This window comes from Mytilus californianus, unplaced genomic scaffold (assembly GCF_021869535.1).
Source record: "Mytilus californianus isolate M0D057914Y unplaced genomic scaffold, xbMytCali1.0.p SCAF_2, whole genome shotgun sequence".
NCBI classification, from domain to species: domain Eukaryota; kingdom Metazoa; phylum Mollusca; class Bivalvia; order Mytilida; family Mytilidae; genus Mytilus; species Mytilus californianus.
The window spans coordinates 135191628-135211833 of NW_026262668.1; positions in this window are offsets into that span (position 1 = coordinate 135191628).

A 20206-nucleotide genomic window follows, 5' to 3' on the forward strand; every position below is an offset into this window, starting at 1 on the left:
GAAAAAATATAAACAAGTCTAAATTGAAAACAACGTTCAAACCTATGATTGCGTTGGATAAAAACCGCAATTTTTATACGTGTGCATGCAAAACAAATTTCTTGGTAGAGGGGTCTAAGTACAGCACAAACAACATTTTCCAAAAGACCTAAAAAGTGAAAAAGTATATTTCAACAAAACGCATTTGACTAGCAGGTCGAACAACGGATGTTCTTAAACCCTGCCGACTGCCATTGGCGATTGCCAAATAAACGGATCACCAGATGTAACAAAATGGATCTTAACTATTAATTTAATACCAAACAGAAAACAATAAACTTGCGGAAAAGATGGTATATCGCAAACAAAAGGCGCAAAAATTAGTACACCATATCCGGATTTCGACAATTAATGTCTCTTCAGTGATGTTAGGAATCGAAATGGTATTTGGAAGGCCATATAATTTACCTCAATTTAGGATAGACTCTTTAAAATGAAAATATATAATAAAAACAATAATATTCATTTTAGAACTTTTTTCTGTACAGAAGTCGGGAACTGTCTTACCTTTAGAGCTATTTTCTTATTGCTTGTAGTTTAAAGTTTTAGTTGGCTTGCTTGCTTTGTTTGTATAAATATTTGCTCATACATTGTTATTAAGATTGACATCTGCAATCAATAGATAGGCGGGGCTTCAGCTTGTATACATTATACTCTACATTATACTTAACATCCAATAACATTTAAGTATAATGTATACAAAAAGCCTCGTCTATCTATTGATTGCAGATGTCAATCTTAATTATAATGCTTGAGAAAACATTTATACAAACAAAACAAGCGAGCCGATCAAATCTTTAAACAACAAGCATTAGGAAAATAGCTCTAAGACAACAAGATACTGATGCGTTAAAAACAGTTGATATTTTTTTTTGTATGAAGCTCCTAACGTTGCTACTTATTTATACATCCCTTGCTTTCAAATGTTTTAATTTGAGCGTTCCTGATGAATATAAATACAGAAAAGCGCTTCGGACGCACGAAATTTATAAAGTGTTATTTTTATTCACTATCATTTGGTTGAAACCTCTGCTTGAGGACTATCAGTCCCCGAGGATATCATCAGCTCGGTAGTCAGCACTTCGGTACTGATATGATTTATAATAAATCCTTTCTAAAATTTCCGTTTATAAATTTAGAAATTATAAAGAAACAAAGGTTTCAACTCCACCAGGCCAGGTTGACCTTAGTTGCATTTGGCTATTCTTTATATGTATCGTTTGGTAATACAGCTCATAACGTTTCTACGTATTTATTCATCCCTGACTTCAAATGTTCATGTTTGAGCTTTCTTGATCAATGTAAATCCACAAAAGCGATCCGGACACACGAATTTATAAAGTGTTATTTTCATTGGTTTGGTCTTATAGTATAGTATGAACCATGAGATTTTGTATTACTACAGCACGAGATCCCCAACGGTCTCTGACTTTGGTAGTATCGACAATTAAGTAGAATGCAGACTTGCTATCATTTGGGTGAAAAGTTCATACATCTGATTTAATGACACATGACAGATGTAGATCATGCCTTATCTAGAAGTCAGTAAAGTTGGCCTTAGATGGATTTGACTATTATTTCAAGTCCTTTTTGCTCATATAGCTTTTCAACCGTTTCGGTTCTTATACATCTCTGGCTTTCAAATGTTTGGGTTTGAGCGTTCCTGATGAAGGTAAATCCAGAGAGGTGTATACAGTTTATAACGTGTTGTTTTCTTTTTTTACAGCACTGGGTCCATAGGCGGATCCAGGGGGGGCGGGGGGGGCCCGGGCCCCCCCTTTCGTGGGAAAAATTTGGTTGATTATATAGGGAATCACTGAAGCATGACTGGAGCGCCCCCCCCCCCCCCCCCCCCTAGGTCAGTCAGCGGGCCCCCCTCCCCCCCCCCCCTTATGAAAAGTTCTGGATCCGCCACTGGGGTCGATACCGCTACTGGTGGACTATAGGTCCCGAGGGTACCATCAGCTCAGTATTTAGTACTTCGGTGCTGACATGATTTATAACAAACATTTCTTTAATTGTCCGTTTATAGATTTATAAATCATCAAGCCATCCTCAATTCTATGATCAAGAAACAAGGCTTTCAACTCCCTCAGGCAAAGTTGACATTAGATGGACATTTGACTATTATTTTTGGTCCTTTTTGGTCATACAGCCCTTTAACTGTTTCGGTTCTTATACATCCCTGGCTTCCAAGGCATTTTTGATGAAGGTACACAGGGAAATTTCACGTAAATTTAGATTCATGTGAATTTCACCTCAAACGAGTTTATACGTAAAACTCACGTGAACTGATTTCACTTGAGTTTCACGTGAATCTAATGTGAAACTCACATGAATTTCACGTGAAAATCATTTTATTTTTTTTCACGTGAATTTTCAAATAGAATTGTTCAAACAACATCTACATTTTCAAATTTGATCAAAAACATGAAAAATACCTTTTTTTTTTTGTAAAGTTCATGTGAAATTGACGTGAAAAAATTCACATGAGATTCATGTGAAAGTCATGTGTAAATTTTCACGTGAGTTTCACGTATAAGCCCGTTTGAGGTGAATTTCACGTGAGATTTTAACTTGAATTTCACGTGAAATTCATGTGAAATTCACGTGAGCAAAATGTACCTGTGTAAATCCAGAAAAGCGCATCAGACACATGGAATTTTTTAAAATGTTTTATTTTCTTTTTTGAACACGAAATGTTGTTTATATCAATTCTTTCCATTGTTTTATTGTTTCCTATGCAACTTTTTGAATTCTGATATACCCTTAAGTAGGTTATAAATAAGATTTGAGGGTTTGAGTCCATTCGGTGATCACGAGTTTTCGCAGCTTTATATCGCGTTAATCCACCATGACAGTTATCCCGGCCTGACCATATCATATTAAACAGAATTGTCTTCATCGAACACGAAACATATCAAAACTGTATAAATGTATGTCTGTTCATTCATTTTTCAACGTAAAACTAATATACCCTTTTCATTAAGCTGTCGAGTTTTATCTATAACATATGCATATATGTCGCTGTATGACGAATATTATGTACATCTCCAAAGAAACATTTTATTAACAAATTATTGCACGTTGTTCTAGACTGTGAAAGTTGTGACTACTGATTAGATATATCAAGTCAAAAGAGGTATTTTTTTCGCAAATACAATCTTTGAAACTACAAAATATCTGTTCAAATGGGTATACACCATAACTGTAGCCAGGAAGAGTTGATGGTCGTGTATTTTTTTTTATATATATATTTTCTTACTGCTTTATAAACGGATAAGTTAAATTCCATTCCATTTCAAAGGCATCAAGGTTATCTATGAGAACACATTGTTCCCCGGTTTTCCCCGGTCTTTGGCATGTTGTAAATGTTTCTCACCTGTATATAAAGGAACGTTATTTTATTGAGAAAAAACTTCCAGAATTTCTTGATACCCTGGTTTGATCAACTAAGTCAAAGATGTCTACCACTATTGTGACAGTATCGCTGTAAATTACATCGGTAATGCAAATTGAAACATTTCTTCTGTCGTATACCACCTATCTTCGTTTGTGTTCACATGTAGTGACCCAATTAACTTTGTGTTATTAGTAAAATTTCTATGGTAGAAAAGATAATGAAGAAATCCTCTGGTCATAATTTATTGACTGACTGTCATACAAGTGAGAGGTATAGGGTATAGCTAGCTATAAAACCAGGTTTAATCCACCATTTTCTACATAAGGAACTTCCAGTACCAAGTGAGGAATATGACAGTCGTTTACAGTTCGTTTAATTGTTTTAGCTTTTATTTTTCACATTTGATAAGGGACTTTCCGTTTTGAATTTTCCCTGGAGTTCGGTATTTTTTGTTATCTTATTTTTTTTGCAGACCAAAAAGCTGAACATATTTCGAGAGCAACAAACAAATGCTATAAAGGTTTGTTTTAAATAGGTGTCCCTTGTTCGTGATGACGTTTTTGCAAAATAAGGGACCAACAAGAAATTTAACTTTTCATGAAATAAAAAAAGAAGATGTGGTTTGATTGAAAAAAAGACAAAAGGACAAGGATGTACACAATTTGCAATTAAGTCTTTTGATATAAGTAAATGTGTCTCGACCGATTTCTTTGTGGACTTTTAAAGGTATACAGCAAGCAATAATTATCCATAGCTAATTCAGTGCTGAGGTAATGTAAGTAGTTAAGTACTAATATAAAACCTTCATTTGCCCTGCAAATACGGAAATTTGGGATATAGACAAGATTAATCAGTACTAATCAATTATTAGTTGTAGATTTACTAAAGTTCACACAAGATCGTATTACAAAGATATTACTTTTCTCTATTCCTTCTCATTACGGATGTAATTTACTGTCAAACATTTTGTCTGAAAAGGATTATACGGTGATGAGAAGCGATCTTCATTATTTAGAAGGAAATCATTGCCTCTGAAGAGTTTATTATATTTACGTTTCACTAAATTACTTTCATATTACCATGTCTGAAATATTTGCGGTAGACTGTTGCAATCGTATGGATAAAATGAGATGTAAGGAATATGTCAACGAAGCAGCAAACAAGTGACAATACTATCCAAAAACATCTAGAGGTCAGCACACAGTCTCTAGAGGTCAACACACAGTCTCTAGAGGTCAGCAAACCAGTGACAATACATCCAAAAACATCTAGAAGTCAGCACACAGGCTCTAGAGGTCAGCACACCAGTGACAATACTATCCAAAAACATCTAGAGGTCAGCTCACCAGTGACAATACTATCCAAAAACATCTAGAGGTCAGCACACAGTCTCTAGAGGTCAGCAAACCAATGACAATACTATCCAAAAACATCTAGAGGTCAGCACACAACAATAGACACGTGTCCATATTCTGAAAATAGTGCCGAGTCACACATTTTTGCTATTTGTAATGTTGTCAATACAATCCAGGACCATGAATAAACAAGTTAGTTTTTACAACAGCTAATATTTCCTATCTATATACTTGGTACCACTCGTTTTTGTTAGAATAATCTAACTTGCAATGTTTTGACTGTAGCTGTATGTAACATACCAGCGTAATACACTTTTCAAATAGATAAAGTTATATATTTTTTTATTTACTAGCACTTGGTGGACAGTTAGTTCCTTAGCGTATCATCAGCTTAGTAGTAAGTGCTTTGGCACTATCATGATTTATCAAAACAATTATTAAGAAACTCAGGTTCCAACCCCCTAATGCAAAGGTGACATTAGATGAATTTAACTTTTCTTTTGAGATCCCTTTGGTCATATTGTTCATAACGTCGCTACATATTCATACATCCTTGGCGTTCAAATGTGTAGGTTTGTGCTTTTCTGATGAAGTAAATCCAGAAAAAGCGATACAGGCGCATGGAATTTATAGTGTGTTATTTCTTATTTCAATTGTTAGAATTTATATAGCATAGTTATTTTCATTGTTATACCATAGTTATTTTCATTGTTATAGCATAGTTATTTTCATTGTTATACCATTATATTAGATAGTTATTTTCATTGTTATAGCATAGTTATTTTCATAGTTATTTTCATTGTTATAGCATTATATTAGATAGTTATTTTCATTGTTATAGCATAGTTATTTTCATAGTTATTTTCATTGTTATACCATTATATTAGGTAGTTATTTTCATTGATATACCATAGTTATTTTCATAGTTATTTTCATTGATATACCATAGTTATTTTCATAGTTATTTTCATTGTTATAGCATAGTTATTTTCATAGTTATTTTCATTGTTATAGCATAGTTATTTTCATTGTTATACCATTATATTAGATAGTTATTTTCATTGTTATACCATTATATTAGATAGTTATTTTCATTGTTATACCATTATATTAGATAGTTATTTTCATTGTTATACCATTATATTAGATAGTTATTTTCATTGTTATACCATTATATTAGATAGGTATTTTCATTGATATACCATAGTTATTTTCATTGTTATATAATACTATGGAAATCACTAATTTATGATAAAAATCTTATTACCAAATTCTTATTGAAATTTAATGTAATTATTTCTCTTTTGCAAAGTATTTTTACGAAAGGATATTTATTATTTTTGATTTGAATGTATTGGGTAATTTTACTCATACATATATATTTGTGTTTTTTGTGTGCATGTACTGATTTTGTGTCATAAATGGATACCACATATCCTCTATTTTCTATTATATTCATGTCGTTGCAATTCTGTTTTGACCGGTTACTAGTGATTGGTGGTTAAATTGGTTTTGTTTCTCCAGGCTAATTTACATTTGATAAGAGACTTTCCGTTTAGAATTTTCTTGGGAGTTCTGATTTTTTTTTTTTTACTTTTTACATGGACACTGAACTAATGAAAAGTAAAATAACAAAAATACCGAGCTCCAAGGAAAATTCAAATCGGTAAGTCCCTTATCAAATGGCAAAATCAAAAGCTCAAACACATCAAACGAATGGAAAACTACTGTTATATTCCTGACTTGGTACAGGCATTTCCTGATGTTGAAAATGGTGGATTAAACCTGGTTTTATAGCTAGCTAAACCTCTCACTTGTATGACAGTCGCATAAAATTCCCTTATATTGACAACAATGTGTGAACAAAACAAACAGACATAATAGGTGAAAATGTCAAAAATAGGGGTACAACAGTCAACATTGTGTTATAATCTTAATCACTATAAAAACAAACAAATATGTCAACAAAGAAAAACAAAACGGCATATAACCATAGCACATCCGCAAAAGTGAAGGACAAGAATACAAAAAATTACCACAGTACAACAACACATTGGCAGGATGCATAAGTACCGAGCCACGCCAAAAGGATATTACCAAAAATTGTTCAAAACAGTACAGGTTAATAATTTACAAAGACAAATAAAAGAACACTATAACACGTAATTAAGATGGTAAACAACGTCATTACCTAGAATCTATACTTCAAGACTATCATGTATTATTGGTGAAATTGATACGGAATATTTATCAACAAGGTCTTGGTATCTTCCGATGAACTTTTTTTTTAGAAAAAGGACGAGACGGTCTTTGACATAACCCTGGTACATCAACTTTCTGCTCAGACACTGGTAGTTATTTTCATTGATATACCATAGTTATTTTCATTGTTATATAATACTATGGAAATCACTAATTTATGATAAAAATCTTATTACCAAATTCTTATTGAAATTTAATGTAATTATTTCTCTTTTGCAAAGTATTTTTACGAAAGGATATTTATTATTTTTGATTTGAATGTATTGGGTAATTTTACTCATACATATATATTTGTGTTTTTTGTGTGCATGTACTGATTTTGTTTTTTTTTAATTTCAAGTTCTGGGGGATATAATAATGGAAACCAATCAGAAAAGTTTGGATTGTTAATGGAAAGAACATCATCAATATATCTGAATGTGAAATTAAATGATCTGGCTTATTTGATCTTCTTGTTCTTGATATGTGTCTGAAGGAACTCCGACTCATATGAAAATAAGAAGAGGTCGGCAAGGAGTGGCACACAGTTCGTTCCCATAGGAATGCCGACAATTTGTTGAGAGAGTCTACCTCCAAATTTAACAAATATGTTGTCAAAAAGAAACTCCAGCATACTGTTCACTATTAACAAAATATGCCGTATGGTATCCCAAAGTAATACATTTATATAGCGTATATTGAAAAGCATTGTGGATTATTTCTTTTAGACGATTTTTCAATTTCACATGGGAAATAGTGGTCTACAGGATTGAAAATCAAACGTTTTTATAGAATTAATTTCAGAGAAAGATCGAGATTAAAAATTATTCAGACCCTCTTTAGATCCTTTTAGAATCCACATATGGTTAAAACCACTACGCGAGTAAACAGTTTCACAGTATTTCTGAAGACTCTCTTTCATTTTGTATATCCAGATTGGTTTTATAGAAACCCATATTTACAGATCATATTCCCATAATAAAGTATTTTGAACACGCCAGAATTACTGACACCTATTCTGCTTGCTCTAGCTTTATAACTAAATCTTGTGCCAAGTTTCTGTTTATTAGAGAACTCGCTCCATAAATGAGTTTATTTTCAACTCTGGCCAAAAAAAACATAGAACTCTATGTCCATCCAAACTGACAGATCAAGTATCAGCAAGGATGACCCAACACTTTCGTTCAGCTTTCTCGAACACATGAGATCACCCCCGGTTCTTGGTGAGGTTGGTGTTGCTCAGTCTAAAATAAGAAATTAGAAGATGTGGTATGATTGCCAATGAGTCTTTCCACCAGAGACCAAATGAAGTAGAAGTTAACAAAAATAGGATACAGTACGGCCTTCAACAATGAGCAAAACCCATACCAAAGAGTTAGTTATACACGGTCCCAAATTGGACAAAGGTAGAACAATTCAAACGAGATTACTAACGACCTGATCTATGTAAAAACAATAAACAGAAAACAAATATGATATACAGCCACAAACGACAACCACTGAATTACAGACTCCTGACTTGAAACAAGCACAAGTCATATAGATGTGGTGGGGTAAAATGTTAAATATGTTTGCGCTCGACCAACCCCCCCCCCCCCCCCTTTTCCCCCTTAAACCTGAGACAATTGTATAACACCATAAGTTTCATAAGAACAAACTATTATAATCATCAGATCGATATAAAGCACGAAAACAAAAAATAAAAAAGGCTAAAGACACTGAGTACAAGTCTGAGGGTACATACAGTTACTGAAAGCTAGTCCAAGGCCAATAACTAATAAAAAAATTATATATCTAAGACTAAAAAATCAATCAGTAGAAATTCAAAACCCGTTGGGTTTAGTGTAAAGACGTGGTCATTAACAATAAGTCAGAAAAACATGATCTTCTGCAATGCCAAAATATAGTACTTCACTTCATATGAATAAAAGGAGATTTTGGGACAATATCAGGGAGACAGCTACCAAACGTAGCAAAAAGATATCTTGATGTCAACATATGATCTTCAGGAATGAGCTCTTTATCAAGCCGAGTATAGAAAAGTTGTAATAGATTTAACAAACACTATCAACTATCTTCCCCACTGAACTTTTATAAGGACAAAAACAGTAAACAAAAACAAGACAACATTCAATGATACCAGTTCAGAAAAGGCACTGCATGTACTACACAATAAAACTGAAACAAATCTGGAAAAATACCGGATCAATGAAATTTATTACTTTCAATTAAGTACCAACTAAATACTTGCTGTAATCAGTACAGTATTTGTCGTATGTCGTAATACTTGCTGTAATCAGTACAGTGTTTGTCGTATGTCGTATTACTTGCTGTAATCAGTACAGTGTTTGTCGTATGTCGTATTACTTGCTGTAATAAGTACAGTATTTGTCGTATGTCGTATTACTTGCTGTAATCAGTACAGTATTTGTCGTATGTCGTATTACTTGCTGTAATCAGTACAGTATTTGTCGTATGTCGTATTACTTGCTGTAATCAGTACAGTATTTGTCGTATGTCGTATTACTTGCTGTAATCAGTACAGTATTTGTCGTATGTCGTATTACTTGCTGTAATCAGTACAGTGTTTGTCGTATGTCGTATTACTTGCTGTAATGAGTACAGTATTTGTCGTATGTCGTATTACACTGTTCTTCGTGATTTGGAGATTTGGTGTTTAAGGCAGACTTTTGATTGTTTATGTCAAATTTATCCACAACGTTTTATAGACTCTGGAAGATTTTGATCTTGACATATCATATAGACACCTGTTTATTCTTGAAGACTGCATCTTGACCTTTATGCGTACAGAAAAACAAAATAGATTCATACAATTATCCAATGCAGAAAAAACAGTATATGATAACTTTTGAGACAAAATAGTTTTAATGAAATACAATTATACATGATTTTAGTGTGACATGAAAATATGAAATCATAAATCATTTGCGTGTTCTAAATTAGAACAGAATTGAGACCATGTTTTGTCCATGTAAACTCATTAAAACTCACAACTCGTGTTATAAAATTACTCCCCAGTGATCACGTTTTAATATCAAAAACAAATCATCATTTATGATATCAAAATATTATTAATCTTCAGACATGAAGTATAAGCTCTTTTAATAAGAAATAAATCCTATATTGAAATATACATGCATACTTTCAATGACACTGTAAATTGATGTATCCAGTTATCGCAGTGGTTATCATTATTAGTAGTTCGAGCTTGCTCCCATTAGACGACAATCCCATTTTATCATGTATCCAAAAGTGAGAGCATGCTCTCCTGAGACGGTATCTATGAAGGTATTTGTTGTTTTATAGCTTGCTCTAAAAGGATATTAATAAATGGGCGAATCATGGCTCGAAGTTAGAGCATGCTCTGCATACACAGTATCTATGCAGGTATTTGTTCTGTTTTATAGTTTGCTCTTTAATGATATCAATCCATAGAGGTATCATGGCTAGTAATTAGAGCATGCTATTCGTACACAGTATCTATGCAGGTATTTGTTCTGTTTTATAGTTTGCTCTTTAATCATATCAATCCATAGAGGTATCATGGCTAGTAGTTAGAGCATGCTCTGCATACACAGTATCTATGCAGGTATTTGTACTGTTTTATAGTTTGCTCTTTAATGATATCAATCCATAGAGGTATCATGGCTAGCAGTTAGAGCATGCTCTGCATACACAAAATCTATGGAGGTATTTGTTCTGTGTTATAGCTTGCTCTTTAATTATATCAATCCACGGGCGTTTCATGGCAAGTAGTTGGAGCATACCCTGCATACAGATAATCTATGAAGTTATTTGTTCTGTTTTATAGTTTGCTCTTCTGTATTATCAATCCATGGGCGAATCATGGCTAGTAGTAAGGGCTTTGTCTAGGAGCTAAAAATAGCTGCCAGAATAAGTACGTAGATCATTTCCTAGTTGTCAGAACTTTGGTTCTAGCGTGACTTAAATCCTTAAATATATTTTTTTCAGTATTTGGGCAGAGCTTAAATAATATACAACTTGCTTCCATTAGACGGCTGAATGGACGCCTTTAAGGCTGGGGGTGAACAACCCTGAACAATAAACCGAGTCATGTGTGGACTAGCAGCGAAGAAAGTGTTCTTGTGTGAGATGGAATACTTAGCCACAGAAATACGCTCAATTGCAGTTATGACCACTGAAACAGCGTAAAATAAATAAAGTGCTATAGGTCAATGATTTACCGTCCCCTGGTGCAGGAAACCCCAAAGTATAGAGACTTTCATATTCGTGCATCGTCTCGTATAATTCCTTTGTCACAACGCTTATGTTATTGCGTCATAGTACTCGGGGTCAATCGGTATAACTCATTCATAAAACACAACTCGAAATTAATCGTCTGTAGACACCTTACTACAGGTTAGCGTTTGTGTATATTCTACTCTAATCTTAAACCAAACACAGCAGCGAATTGGATGTATTATCAAAATCGAAAACAACAAACAGAACACTTGTTGCTAGACTAACTCGGACGCGCCATATAAGAATCCAGTCACAGACCTATAACTCGTGTCAACTTTGAATACCTTGCAATAAGAGTGGAGGAACGTTCCTTTAGTACAAAAGACATCATTATTGCCCTAAGATGCAGAGCTGTTGTTGCAGCAATTAAGGTGCAATTTTATCAATGCAAATTTTAGAATTTACAATGCATATGGCATATTGCTGTTAACTCATATATTTGAGTGAAAACACTCAAACCAAACTTGATAAGATGAATAATTGTTTATACTGTTGATTTTTATATCATTTATATTACATTTGTTATTATTACATTTGTTATTATTACATTTGTTATTATTACATTTGTTATTATTACATTTGTTTTCGCGGAAACAAAAGTATCATAATAGAAGTAGTTATCGCTGCATTTTTATCGGTTTTAAGTTGCAGTTTTCTAACCTATAGAGGACTCTATTCTTAAGCAAATTTTTGTCTAAAAGCCCAGTGATGTTTCTAGTTTAATGTCTTAGTCATATATGTATATATGAAACGTAGGAGCTGTAAATCATCATAATGTATGTAGCATTACAATACTGTTAGATATTATGTTTTGACATATATAGCTGCCTCTTGGTTTGCGTTTACCAATAATAGTTTTAATTAATTTTTAACAAGTCTGTTGATGAATCTTTATAAACGTAATTATGTAAATGCTCTTTTGTTCCGACGTTGGAAAGTTCCGGGCGGAAAGAACTAACTAGCCGAAAAGTTCCGAAGGAACTTATTAACTAGTTACTTTGTTCTTCCTCTGGTTTAAAAGTTCCATCGGAACAAATTGACTAGTTGAAAAGTTCCAACGGAACATATCTACTAGTTAGAAAGTTCCTTTTTGCCAAATTAGTCAAAACCGAAACTAACAAACTAGCACAAAAGTTCCAACGGAACTTATCAACCAGGCAGACAGTTCCATTTGGAGAATTGATGCAAAGTAAAAGCGCAACATACTATATTTGAACCTTTCAAAGGGAAACCAAGATACTGAATACAAAAGTCAAAAGGAACTTATCAACTAGCCACAAAGTTCCTCTTTGGCAAATAAGTCAAAACCGGAACTAACAAACTAGCCCAAAAGTTCCAACGGAACTTATCAACCAGTCACAAAGTTCTATTTAGAGAATTGATGCAAAGTAAAAGCGCAACATATTATCTTTGAACCTTTTCAAAGGGGAACAAAGATACTAGCCACAAAAGTTAAACGGAACTTATCAACTAGTCACAAATTTCCTCTTTGTTAGGGTTAGGGTTAGGGTTAGGTTAGGATTAGGGTTAGGGTTAGGTTAGGTTAGGGTTAGGGTTAGGGTTAGGGTTAAGGTTATGTTAGGGTTAGGGTTAGGGTTAACTATTCAACTAGCTACATTGTTCCGGGACTTTTCAACTAGCTACTTTTTTCCGGAACTTTTCGACTGCACTCGGAATAAAACAACTAGTTGGAAAGTTCCATCGGAACGAAATAACTAGTTGAAAAGTTCCGCTGGAACAAAGTAACTACGGAACATAGTGGCTGTTACAATTACACCTATTTACATTTCAGAACCACAGTTTAACGTTCATTATACGCATGCACTCAAGAGAGATGAATTTTCCAAATGAACACTTGGTTCCTTATAAATTCGTTGTACATTAGTTGAATTTACTAGCATTGAATATTGTCGTAACAGTATGTCAAATATAAAAATAAGAAGATGTGGTATGATTGCAAATGAGGCAACTCTCCACAAGAGACCAAATGACACAGAAATTAACAAATATAGGTCACCGTACGGTGTCAATGTCTATTGGGATTTATAGAAGTCTTAAGATGGAATATATCGCTACATGCATACAAAACTTTGCAGTGCAAAATAGTTTTAAATCTATTTGGCCATTTTTCTCTTTCAATATGATCAACTCTTATCAAACATGTTATATCATTGGTTTTAGTAAATATATTATACATATTCAAAAAGGCAAAAGGATTGATAGATGTATGTCAAAGTCATATAAATGTGGAAATCATTTTAAGGTGTAAAATGACCGACTTCCAATAACAGAGCTTTATCTTTAGATCTTGACTTTAAAATTCAGATTAGTTAAAACCTTCCCCCAAATGATCATTTGCCTCAAGTTGTCTTATATAAGATGTTGGATCTACGGCGCATGATGTGTTTCCCTAGGTTTTGGTTAGTGACCCGGATTTGTTTTCGCTTGATCGATTTATGACTACTCACCAGCGGTATACTACTGTTGCCTTTGTTCATGATGAATTCTGCCAACTCTAGGTTTAAATGTCAATTTTGAAATGTTTTTGACGTAATAATAACAAAAAACGTTTGTTTTGTATTGAAATGTTCTGATTACAACATCACATCAATTCAGCAATTATAGAAACATAACTATGAAAGGGTAGAGGAATTTAGCAAATGTTTACAAATTCAGGGGTCACGACTCTGACTATTTTGCTAATTTTAAACGATTAATTTCTGGATAGACTCATACAAACCAATAACATTTCTAACTGCATGCGTATAGATTCAATGGTTGTTATAGAAAGAAAAGAAAACTTCAAATATCAAAAACTATTTTAATAGAATTTATAAATTCCTATAAAAATGCATTCGTCTTTTATTCTACATAAAGCAATAACGTATTAACGTCTCGATGGATGATGTTTTATTGTGAATTATAGAAATAAGTTCACAATAAGTACCATAAAGAAGAACAATGATATTGAGAATACCAGAACAACACAATAAAGCCACTTTCGCTTGGACAATATTCTTCTTGTCTAAAACTATTGGAAATCTTTTTGATATTTCTATATCCAATATTCAGAATCAACCATTGATTGTTTAGAACACGACATAGTTACTGATATTGTAAAACTTCAATACTATTGTAATATAAAATGACATTACGGATATTTTATTTTTGAAAATCATCTCTCTTGGTTGCGTAAGGTCAAGAAGATACATGAACACGTAATTATGATTAAATCAACTTTCAAAGTTCTGATTAATACGTGAGAACAATTCCCAAGTTAAGACGGTATAGAAAGTTTATAAAAATAAGTCAGTTGTCAAAACCCATCAAAGACACTGTGCCTATAATCTAGAATGCCATATGCGCGTTTCGAATGAAAGCAGATAGACGGAAGGCCAAATCGAAGACGAAGTTAAAGAGCTTTGATTACTAAAAATTAAACAAAAAAAGTTGTTGTAAATATTACCAAAGTAAGCTTTTCCTCGGGATAGAGAAACCTTTTTTTAGAATTATTTAGCATCTTATAAACAGTAAGTTTACAGGAAATTAATTTATTAATGATATTTCATGACATCGCAGGAGGGCTGACAACTGAACTGGGGTCGAAACTTCCTACAGCAGTGTCATCGACATCGCAAATATAAAAACCCAGAAAAGATAGATGAACATGTATTAAGTTTGTAATTTGGTACGCCAGATGTACTACATACTTAAACTTCATATTGAACTTATTGTACCTTACCACACTCTTACATCGGTGATTGTAATCAGTACAGCGTTTGTGGTATTTCATATCGTACTGCTTTTCGTTATTTCGAAAATTTGGTTTTTATGGTAGATCTTTGATTGTTTCGGTCAAATTTATTCATAACTTTTATAGACTCGGGCAGATTTGGAGTTTGACATATAGTATACACACATGTTTATTCTTGAAGACTGTGTCTTGACCTCTACGTCATTCAGACTATCACTATTGTGTGCAATGCCCACAATATATTTTTAAAACTGCAATGCAGAAAAAAAAACGATTTTATGATAATTCTACGAAATAAAATCGTTTTAATGAAATACGATTATACACGTTTTCATTTTCACATGAAAGATAAAATCATAAATTATTTGTGTGTTCTTAATTAGTACAGAATTAATACCATATATTGCCCATGTACTATACTTATTAAACCTCCCAGTTCGTGTTGGAAAATTACTCCCCAGTGTTCACGTTTTAATAACAAAAACAAATCATCATTAATGATATCTAAATATTTCAGGCATAAAGCACATTCTCTTTTAACAAGAAATAAGATCAAAATTGAAAAACAAAATCATTCATACTGTCAATTACACAGTAAATTGATGTATCCTGTTATCGCAGTGGGTATCACTACCTAGTAGTTAGAGCTTGTTCCCATCAAATGACAATCCAAATAGTCAGAGTATGCTCTGCTCAGACAGTATCTTTGAGGGTATGTGCATTGTTTAAATCTTGCTCTTTAAGGATATTAATCTATGGGCATATTATGATTAGTGTTAAGAGCATGCTCTGCTCAAACAGTATCTATGAGGGTATTTGTTCGGTTTTAGAACTTGCCCCTTAATGATTTTAATCCAAGGGCATATTATTGCTAGAATTTAGAGCATGCTCTTCTCAGACGGTATCCATGAGGATGTTTGTTCTTTTTTAGAACTTGATCTTTGATAATATTAATTCATGGACATATCATAGCTAGTAGTTAGAGCATACTCTGCCCAGACAGTATCTATGAAGGTATTTGTTCTGTTTTATAGCTTGTTCTTTAATGATATTAATCCATGGGCATAGTAATATACAGCTTGCTCTTATTGGATGGTTAAATGTACCACTTCCCATAATACACTATAGAAACCATCAGAGTTTAGCATTTGCCCAGTGGCAGAAGCTTTGCCTCGAGGGACTAATATTTAACAAAATCGATGTTAAGAATTTTATACTTTTCCTTCCAAAAACAACGGCTATGAATTATAATTAAAACCTCCGAAAATATTCGGTTCCTTAGTCTTTGTCAAACAGCGGACATAGACCAGGCTAGGTATAATTTCAAGATGGCCTCCATATGATCTTAGAAATACAAGTTTTTGGTGTTTTTGGAACGTTTGTTTTCATGAGCGAATCTAGAATTTTGTAGAAATATGTAGACTTAAACCTATCCGTTGTCAAATTGATCTCCACGAGCGAAAGAAAGTAAATCATGGACATATTTTGTTTATGGATAAATCTATCTTTGTCACAGTGATGGACGCCTTTTTTCGACTTATTAGTCTGACTGTCCCTTTGCTATCCTTCGCCTCTCTGAAACCTGACAATATACCTAGCCATGTGTTTATTTGACTAAAGAGCGGTGAAAGTGTTCTGGTGTGAGATGGCATATGATTTAGCCACAGAAGAACACTACTCAATTGCTGGCACGACCAGCAGTGTAACAGATAAGCCTTAAATAAATTAAGGGCTACAGGTCAATGATATGCCGCCCCTATTTCTCAAAAGGTTAACGTGTGTCTATATTCTGGCCTAATCTGAAACCAGACACAGCAGCGTTTTGCATTTCTTATAAGATCGAGAAACAAACATAACACTTGTCGTGCCAACTGGTACGCGCCATATTAGGAGGTCTGTTAAAGCCTTTGAACTTGTAAAAACTTTAAATCGCTTGCAAGAAGAGTGTTGTACTTTTATGAATGAGAATTTAAGAATGCGTAGTGCATATTGCATGTTGCTGTTAACCCATATATTTGAGTGAAAACATTCAAATCATATTTGATAAGATCAATTGTATATAACATTAATTCTTATATATGTTTGAGTACAATACAATAAATGCCGCTTACATAAGGAAATGCCTGTACCAAGTCAGGAATATGACAGTTGTTTTCTATTCGTTTGATGTGTTTGAGCTTTTGAATTTGCCATTTGGTAAGGAACTTTCCGTTTTGAATTTTTCTTGGAGTTCGGTATTTTAATTATTTAACTTTTTAGACATACATATCATGATAGAAGGAGTCATTGGTGCATTTTTATCGACTTTCAGTTGAGTTTTCTTACACATAGATGTTTTCATTGTGAGAACATGGCGAACAGATCGTTTAAAAAATCTGATAAAAAGAAAAATGCAGAAAACGGGACAAATTAAGATCCCGAATAAAAAACAAAAAAGCGACTCGAGCTGAGTCTTGTAGAAAATTCGTTCTGAACTTGTCAACAAAGTTATTGACGAATAATGAAATCCTCCTATTAGGAAAGGGAATGAAATTTATCCCTAATCCTAAACGTAGTAATATACGAAAACAAATATTAATGGATTTTAACGAGTTAACTAGAAAAATGAGATGTAAATTCCATTACTCAGGAAAAAACAACAAGAAACTTATCATCCATTATATTTGCAATCGGGGCATATACCACCCAGGGGAAATGCTGCCCTAGAAAATTACTTAATTGACACAAAACTAGATATATCAAAACTGGAGGTTAAACAGTTTAGAGACAATTTGTCAAAATAAGAACGCAAAGCTCTAATAGAACTAAAACATAATGATAGCATTTATATATCTAAAGCCGATAAAAATAACACAACAGTGATTGTAAATAAGATCGATTACATCAAAGCAGGAACAAGTCACCTTAACAGTAATCATTACTTGAAAATAAATGAACCAACTACTAACGTTGTTGTCAAATTTATAAAAGATATTGTTGAAAATCTATATAGGAAAAAAGAAATAGATTCACAAACTTATAATTTCTTGAAGAATAATAACGAATCAAAACATGGACACATGTACCTTCTTCCAAAAATACATAAAATCAATCTAGAAATAATTAATGAGGCATTTCGAGATGGTCAAATAGTTGGGAACATAAACATTCCTTACCGACCAATCATCAATAAGTGTAACTCTCCCACGAGAGGCATTGAAAGATTACTGGATCTAATTTTAAAACCATTATTGAAGAGGCATAACTTTTACATTCAAGATACAAAAGACTTCATTAATAGAATAGAGTCACATGAGGTCAAGAAAGATTGCATTCTTATTGCCTATGATGTAACGTCAATGTACACAAATATGAACATTGATAACTTAGAAGAAACAGTTATCAATGCATTAGAATCAATTGACACACAAGAATATACTTTAAAAATTCCCAACAAAAAAGATTTAACGGCATTTGTTAAATTAATACTAAGAAACAATGAATTTGAATTCAATGGACAATTATACAAACAAATTATAGGAGCGCCTATGGGTGGTATATTTTCTCCGACATGCACAGATTTACATCTGTCTGTACTATTAATAAATATTTTAGATAAGTTCCAATGGAGAGAAAACATCAAATTACACTGTCAATACAGAGATGACGGTTTTATGGTCTTCACAGGCACATTAAAACAGGTTGAAGATTTCTTTAACATAGCGAACAAAATTGACCCTCTACTTAAATTCACATTTGAGGTGTCTAGTTCTAGTATGACCTATTTAGATACCGAAGTGTACAAAGGTGAAAGATTCCATAATAATAACATCCTTGATGTTAAATCACACATTAAAAAAACTGAAACGTATCAATATTTACCAATCACTAGTGCACATCCGAAACACACATTCACAAGTATTACAGTGTGTGAATCTATACGTCATATTAGAAATAATAGTGACATCAATGAGTTAGATAGACATTTAACTAACTTACAAGATAAGTTAGTTGAAAGAGGATACTGTATTAATAAAACAGAGAATGTTATTAGAAACGTTAAAAATACCACAAGCAGAAAAACAACTTTATTGACGGCCGACAGGACAAAGAATGTTCCACTCACTCTCATTACTAAATATAATCCCATGGTAAAAAACCTTAGTAAGGTTATAAGAAAACATTGGAGCAATCTGCAAAAAGACAAACAATGTAGTGAAATCTTCACCCAGGTGCCTATCATAGCGTATAAACGTAACAAAAATATCAAAGAATACCTTGCTACATCAAGGAAATAGTTGGGAGACTTTTGAAAAGGGACCCATGCTTTAATAGTATAAGCAAAAAATCCCGAAACACTGTTAATTATTATATTAATTATAGGCAACAAGCTTTCATATAAATGAAATTAAAAAAACGGTGTAAAGTCTTGAGATTTATTACGTATGTTGGTTGAAGGAACCGCATTTCATTATACTTTGCAAATGCTAAGCAAAGTTTTGTCTATAAGCCTAGAGCTGTTTTCAGTTGAGCGTTTAAAAGTGATATACTAGTACATGAAATGTCGGAGCTATAAAGCATACTAATGCATGTAGTGTTACAAAACTTTTAATGTAGCTATTATGTTTTTACATACAGTAACCTGTATTAAGATCATTGATTTAAGGTCCCTTTGTAGTGCATTTTAAATAATTTGAACCTGTATTAAAAGACCACATGTCTTATAAGTCCACTTATGTTGCTCTCCCTTAAGTGGTATCTTAACACAGGTTTCACTGTATATAGCTGCCCTTTGGTTTTCGTGTACCAATGCTGATATATAAAAGTATGTTCATGAATCTTTCTAAACATAATTAAACCTATTCATTTTAGAGAATCCCAGTTCAACTTTGATAATACGCATGCACTCAAGAGAGATGATTATTCCAAATAACACTTTGTTTTTTAAAATTCCGTTGTAAATTAGTTGTAAGGTAAAGTAACAGTTACTGTCATTGAATATCATTGTAACAGCATGCCTAAGTCTTTTTGGATTTATAGAAGTCTTCTGAATTTTTATGTTATTTGTCGCTTTACTTTTATGAAGCTTGATGTTTACAAACATTTCAGTACACAATATTTGTCAATATATTAGATCCTAATTCTCTTTGA